The sequence below is a fragment of the Somniosus microcephalus genome, unplaced genomic scaffold, assembly GCF_052327205.1.
Source record: "Somniosus microcephalus isolate GS21.2 unplaced genomic scaffold, FLI_Smic_1.0 unresolved_chr2, whole genome shotgun sequence".
In the NCBI taxonomy this organism is placed as follows: Eukaryota; Metazoa; Chordata; class Chondrichthyes; order Squaliformes; family Somniosidae; genus Somniosus; species Somniosus microcephalus.
The window spans coordinates 49,327,831-49,335,614 of record NW_028225180.1 but is presented as its reverse complement, the minus strand read 5'-3'; the positions used below and the strand labels follow the sequence as shown (position 1 = coordinate 49,335,614).

Below are 7,784 nucleotides of genomic sequence, written 5' to 3'. Positions count from 1 at the left end.
GTAATTAGAGAATGAGGGCAGGATAATTTAGGGGAACACAGTAACTGTGTAAATAGAGATAGAGGACAGGTTAATTTAGGGGAAAACTACCATGTTATTAGTCATAGATGACAGGGACAATTAGGGGACACAGTAACTGTCTAAATAAAGATAGAGGGCAGTGTAATTTAGGGGAAAACAAGCTATGTTATTATTGATAGATGACAGGGACAATTTGGGGAACACAGTAACTGTGTAATTAGAGATAGAGGTCAGGATAATATAAAGGAACAGTGTATGTTTAATTAGACATGGAGGACAGTGTAATTTAGGGGAACACAGTAACTGTAATTACTGATTGAGGACAGGGTAATTTAGGGGAACACAGTAACTGTGTAATTAGAGATAGAGGGCAGGGTAATTTAGGGGAACACAGTAACTGTGTAATTAGAGATAGAGGGCAGGATAATTTAGGGGAACACAGTAACTGTCTAATTAAAGATAGAGGCCAGGATAATTTAGGGGAACACAGTAAATGTGTAATTAGAGATTGAGGACAGTCTAATTTAGGGGACACAGTAACTGTGTAATTAGAGATTGAGGACAGTGTAATTTAGGCGAAAACAGTAACTGTGTAATTAGAGATTGAGGACAGTGTAATTTAGGGGAACACAGTAACTGTGTAATTAGAGATAGAGGACAGTGTAATTTAGGGGAACACAGTAACTGTGTAATTAGAGATTGAGGACAGTGTAATTTAGGGGAACATAGTAACTGTGTAATTAGAGATTGAGGACAGTGTAATTTAGGGGAACACAGTAACTGTGTAATTAGAGATTGAGGACAGTGTAATTTAGGGGAACATAGTAACTGTGTAATTAGAGATTGAGGGCAGTGTAATTTAGGGGAACACAGTAACTGTGTAATTAGAGATTGAGGACAGTGTAATTTAGGGGAACACAGTAACTGTGTAATTAGAGATTGAGGACAGTGTAATTTAGGGGAACACAGTAACTGTGTAATTAGAGATTGAGGACAGTGTAATTTAGGGGAACACAGTAACTGTGTAATCAGAGATAGAGGAATGTGTAATTTAGGGGAACACAGTAACTGTGCAATTAGAGATTGAGGACAGTGTAATTTAGGGGAACACAGTAACTGTGTAATTAGAGATTGAGGACAGTGTAATTTAGAGGAACACAGTAACTGTGTAATTAGAGATAGAGGACAGTGTAATTTAGGGGAACACAGTAACTGTGTAATTAGAGATAGAGGACATTGTAATTTAGGGGAACACAGTCACTCTGTAATTAGAGATTGAGGACAGTGTAATTTAGGGGAACACAGTAACTGTGTCAATAGAGATAGAGGACAGGGTAATTTAGGGGAACATAGTAACTGTGTAATTAGAGATTGAGGACAGTGTAATTTAGGGGACACAGTAACTGTGTAATTAGAGATTGAGGACAGTGTAATTTAGGGGAACACAGTAACTGTGTAATTAGAGAATGAGGGCAGGATAATTTAGGGGAACACAGTAACTGTGTAAATAGAGATAGAGGACAGGTTAATTTAGGGGAAAACTACCATGTTATTAGTCATAGATGACAGGGACAATTAGGGGACACAGTAACTGTGTAATTAGAGATAGAGGTCAGGATAATATAGAGGAACAGTGTATGTTTATTTAGAGATGGAGGACAGTGTAATTTAGGGGAACACAGTAACTGTAATTACTGATTGAGGAGAGGGTAATTTAGAGGAACACAGTAACTGTGTAATTAGAGGTAGAGGGCAGGGTAATTTAGGGGAACACAGTAACTGTGTAATTAGAGATAGAGGGCAGGGTAATTTAGGGGAACACAGTAACTGTGTAATTAGAGATAGAGGACAGGGTGATTTAGGGGAACACAGTAACTGTGTAAATAGAGATAGAGGACAGGGTGATTTAGGGGAACACTGTAACTGTGTAATTAGAGATAGAAGATGGGGTACTTTAGGGGCATGCAGTAAATTTGTTATTAAAGGTAGAGGGCAGGGTAATTTAGAGGAACACAGTAACTGTGTAATTAGCGATAGAGGCAGTGTAATTTAGGGGAACACAGTAACTGTAATTAAAGAATGAGGACAGGTTAATTTAGGTGAACACGATAACTTTGTAATTAGCGATAGATGGCAGGGTAATTTAGTGCAACACAGTAACGATAATTAGAGAGAGATGACAGGATGATATAGAGGAACACAGTAAGTGTAATTAGAGATAGAGGACAGGGTAATTTAGGGGAAAAGTAACTCTGTAATTAGTGATAGATGACAGGGAAATTTAAGGGGAACACAGTAACTGTGTAATTAGAAATAGAGGACTTGTTAATTTAGGGGCACAGAGTAACTGTCTGATTAGAGACAGAGGGCTGGTTATTCCGAGGAACACATTAACTGTGTGATTAGAGATAGAGGGCAGGGTACTCAGGGGAACACAGTAACTATGTAATTAGTGATAGATGGCAGAGTAATTTGGGGACATGGAAGGCTATTCACCGTTTAATAACAAATAGAGATCACAGGAATGCCAGGAGCACACAACAACACTTCAATGTGAATAGCAAAATAGAGCAGAGCTGGAAATCTGAAATAACAACAGAAAATGCTGGAAACACTCAGCAGTTCAGGCCGCATGGAGGAGAGACAATTAAAAGCAACGTTTCAGATTGAACCCTTCATCAGAATTGGAAAAGTTTAGGGAAGAGTGATTTTTAAGTCCTGGCTGTTTAATTAGAAACGAGGTCGAGAATCACAACCATATGGAATGGAATTTGACACGGTAATGCAATTGTTAACTTTGCTTTCTATTTTACTTTTTGATTTTGGATGATGCGATTGATTACATATCGACTTCTCACGATTGTAGCTGGGTGCAGATGCATCGCATCTGAGTCTGATGGAGTGAAAACCTCTGCATGAAGCCTTACTGGTGCCTTATGTAGGATTGATCGTCTGATTCCAGTTAAATGAGAATGTGCCTGCTACACAGACTTACTCGAAACTCATAATCACTTCCGCAGAAGCTGGATGGCAGCCGGATTGGCAAAGCCTGGGCTCTCGAGAGACTTGAAACCAAGTGGAGTTTGTCTTTTACAGAAGCTCAGGATCAAGAGGAACTTTGAAGAGTGACGGTTTAATAGGGCACTTAATCACGATTAATAAATGAAGCTCATTCACAACGTACTGAAGCTATTGTCAGCGAATTGTCTTCAATCAACTTCTTGAACATTGAAGTGATGTGGCATAGGTATTTTAGCACAAAGTATAAGCAATAGTAATTAATCATACAATTAAAGTTACTAACTACAATCACAGCTGCTGATTGTTGGTTGGGGATTCAAACGTGTTGTAATTCTGAACTCAGTTACTTGGACCATTGCGAATGCTCAGTCCAAACTGTCACATTTCCACTGCCTCTTCGTATCAATCCTCACAATTTTGCATTATCTAATCATATAGAAGTAAAAATACAAATCTATATAAGGAAAATTTAATGGTCTCATCCTTTTATCATAAATGATAGTTATCTTTACTTAAAGAGCACGTTTTCCTCTTGGCTGACCCGTATAATTAGCTTAGTTCATTATATGAACAATAATTTCACTCTTGTTCCTTTAATTGCTATTTGACCAAGTTTAATTATAACTCTGTCTTTATTTCTGTGCTATTTGTACAAATTAACACGCCAAGGCTCCTTCGGCAGCACCTTCCAAATCCACGAACATTTCCACCTAGAATGATAAGGGCATCAGGCTCAGGGGAACACCACCACCTCCAAGTTCCACTCCAAGTCACACAACATCCTGACTTGGAAGTACATCGCCGTTCCTTCTTCATCGCTGGGTCAAAATCTTGGAACTCCCTACCTAACAGCACTGTAGGAATACCTTCACCACATGGACTGCAGTGGTTCAAGTCGGCGGCTCACCAGCACCTTCTCAAGGGCAATTTGGGATGGGCAATAAATGCTGGCCTTGCCAGCGCTCCCACATCCCATGAACGAATAAAAAATTATGATGACATTCCAGATGTTTTCCTTTACATAATTAACAGATTTCCAACACTGTTATCAAATGAGTAAAGTTCTATGAAATATATGAATCAGTTTAAAATTATATGACTTTAATTACATTTCTTCTTACTGCACCCTGAATCTGATCATTGCTGCAGGGTGAGCCCTCGCTCATCAGCTCAGTGCTACTTTAAATTAACTGCTTAAGAGGCAAAGGCTAAAGGTAAACATTAATACATTAAGATAAACCAATACAGTATAACATTAGCAGACTTCAGGACAGTCTGATTTTCCCTTCCCGTACAGTGCCCTCCGTCGTAGGATTAGAGTATTTCATGTCAGCATTAATCTATATCTCATCAGCAACGTATATCTATCGCGGTCTATTCTTTTGTGCAGATCTCTACCCATTGGTTTTACACATTAAACTCTCCACAACCACATTAACCTTTTCAAGTAGGGCTGTTTTCAAAAGATTGTACATTGAATCCAGACTTATATCTTTCGACGAGTCGTGCCAAGGTGACTTTCGTTAAGAAGGGACGTGATAGCATTGATAGAATGAGAGAGTTTGCATTAGTTCAGGATCAAGACCTAACTGCCATAGATAAAGGAATAAACGGAAGTGATTTAGAACTGCGAGTAGGATAACCCTCTTTACATGGAGAGTTGTGAGGCTGTGGGATTCACAGAGGGAGAAATTACGTCCATTTCAAGCTTAAATTGTATATATCAATGAATAAAAATAGGTTGATGGGATGTTGAGATCAGGGGGTTTAAAGTGAATGGAACTATTTTCTCGGGTGCTGTGTAAATGCGGACATGAACTCCTTGGCTAAAATGATCTGTTCCCCTGTTATCAATTCTACAACATTTCGATGACCAGTTTGGGATTTAAGTAAACATCTGTGAACAAAGATGTCTAGTGTCACATTGACGAGTCAAGTTCCTACTGTCTCCATCATGAGACACTGATCAGGAGACAGGCCCCGTTCTATTGGTCCAGGAGACAATGTGGGGAGGAGGCTGATGGGGAGACCAGCGCCTGCAACATTCACACCAACATTACAGAATTGCAGAAAACCACGATTGTATCACATAGGTTCTACATTAAAGAAACCTTTAACTATTAATTATACTGGGGCGTCTCATTCCAGTAACTACGGTGTAAGCAGGTTAACGCTGATGCCCACATGTTCTACTCCACTGCTGAAGCTCAGTCATAACTGTTCTCTTTGGATCTTGAGCGGGAAGTGCGCTGTTTTAGCGGGTATCGATTATGTTCACCAGGGGAAAGCAGCAGACATCAAACACAAGACACAAAGTGAAGTAACTGTTCTCTGATGCCTTTCAATTTTCACTACAGCAAACCATAGTATTTGCTCTCTAGTTTGGACCAGAAATTTTGTTTTATTGTTTATTTATTTGCAAATAAATGTCAAAGGAGTTTTCATCAGCTGCTTCAACTCTTCCCTGAATTTAGTTTGTGTAGCTGCATAAATGCACGTGTTTGTACAGGAACTCAAATACATGAGCATATATCCGGTTTCAGTGGCAATATAGGCAGGGGCTGCATAATCTCCTTTGTAATGCACGGTGCTTATCAGACTGGTAGTTAAAACAGATACGACAGCTGTCAGCCACAACAATATATAACTGCCCGATACAGAGAACAGTAAAATGATCGATCTCCTTCGGCTCTCTATCTCTGGATCGCTATGATTCTCACTGCTGTGACCCCGGAGTCCCCTGCGGGCTCGACTGGCCACTAAAATACGTCTGGCTGTCAAACAATTAAACAGTAATATCAAAGCATAACTAAGCCAAGAAAAACAAATGCTACGTAACCAGGAAAACGCCACACCTACAGGCGATGAAATAAACTCCGCTCTGGAGCGGCAACCCCAGTGAACATTGTTAATTATTCGCTCAGGTTCAAATGCCAACCAATAGAGGAGGCTTTGTAAACAGATCAGGACAGAGATCGTTGTTATAACCGCGGCTGCAGTTCTTACTGTGCAATACATGGATTTAAACTTCTTACAACATATAGCTACAAATCGGTCAAATGTGAACGAGACTGTAAACCACACCGACAGATAGAGTGCGACACATTGCAGGTATATAATGAACTTACAGGCAGCAGTTAACGACAGGAATGTATGTGGAAAGTAATAACGTAAAATGCGGTTCACTAATAAATTGACGATCATGACCAGTAGATCTGCTGTTGCCATGGCCACCATGTAGACAGAGATACATCTGGAAAGGCCGCAGTTTCCTCTGGAGAGAATCACGATTGTCAGTAGGTTTGCTTTAAGAAGGAGCAACAAGAGGTCAGTAACGGGGTCATTCAGATAAATCTCACAGATTATTGTGGGGAAATGTTCAGATGTGTCCCTATTTAGCGTTAAGCGCACGGATTATTTAATTAACATAGGCGATGGTGAAGACACTTTATTTAAAGGAAAGAAATCACTGAACATTCAATATCGAGAACTGAAAACCGGCCGTCCGTCCAGCAAACTTCAGTCAAGTACTAAATATAATTACACGGCAATTAATGGAAAGATACATTTCAAATAAAATACTCAACTCCGATAAAAAAAAAGCGTTCAAGTTATACTCAAACGCTGCCGAGAGGAGGGGAGCTCCTTCCTGAGTGGAATTTATTTCGAAAATACCTTCAAAATCCCCTGTTGGGTGGAAGTTTCTGCAGTCCGAGTTATTATCAACTTAATGTAGAGAGGGAACAACGGCCAAATTACTTGTTTACTATGGGCACTGAGCAACATATTCTTTACTTAGCTATGTGTTGTTGGAGGGGCCGGGGAATCAGCCTCGCCCTCCCTCAGTATAGGGAGGAACATTGAGCGCCCGGTGCCCGCGATCCAGCGACCGGAACAGCACCTCAGCGGTCGTGCAGGCGACTGGGATTGCCGCTGATTTTCACCGACTGATCCCGGTGAATAAATGACTCTGCAGTGTGGACATTCTCGGAATCTGTTACATTAACACTGAGATAGTCAACAGGTATTAGGCAACAGTATACATTGACTTACCGGGAATGCCAAATGCTGCGAGGACATGGTAGTAAATGTCCTGTATCTGTAGAATTATTGGCCGTCCCATTGTTTTGAAGATTTGTGTGAATTCTGCACTGCTTTACGGTTCGGACTGGAATGTTTCTGAGATCTGTAAATGCTCCCCCTTTATAGAACAATCGGTGCCCCGGTGGGACAATCCGGTTACACAATAATTGGCTTTAGTTACAGTCACTTAACAAACAAGGAGCGATTTTCAACTTCAGTGCGCCCGGGCCGCCAATGGGGAAATTGAACAGCTCAGTCCATGAAACTCCGTCCATTGACATCAATTAACGGAAAGTAATCCCAGAGGGACTGCGCTCTGCGCCTGTCCGGTAAACCCTGAAGGATAAAGCAAACATTCCCCCGGACACTGCGTTGATTTCTTGGAGCCTCATCTTAATTTGGTGAAATCGTCACTCATCCATTGCCTAATTAAAATGTGTTTTTTACTGTGATGATGAATGATGTTGAATCGGCTCTAACATTACTGATGGTGACGCTACTCTAACATTACTGGTGGTGACCCTACTCTAACATTAATTGTGCTGGCCCTACTCTAACTTTAGTGGTGGTGACTCTACTCTATCTTTATTGTTGGTGACTCTACTCTATCATTACTGTTGGTGACTCTACTCTAACGTCACTGGTGGTGCCCTTGCTCT

General features: G+C 40.5%; 1 pseudogene; it reads right to left on the bottom strand.

The window, feature by feature from the left end:
- Nucleotides 1-4,148: 4,148 nt before the first annotated feature.
- LOC147092615 (putative G protein-coupled receptor 139) lies at nt 4,149-7,165 on the bottom strand (annotated as a pseudogene).
- Nucleotides 7,166-7,784: the final 619 nt, after the last annotated feature.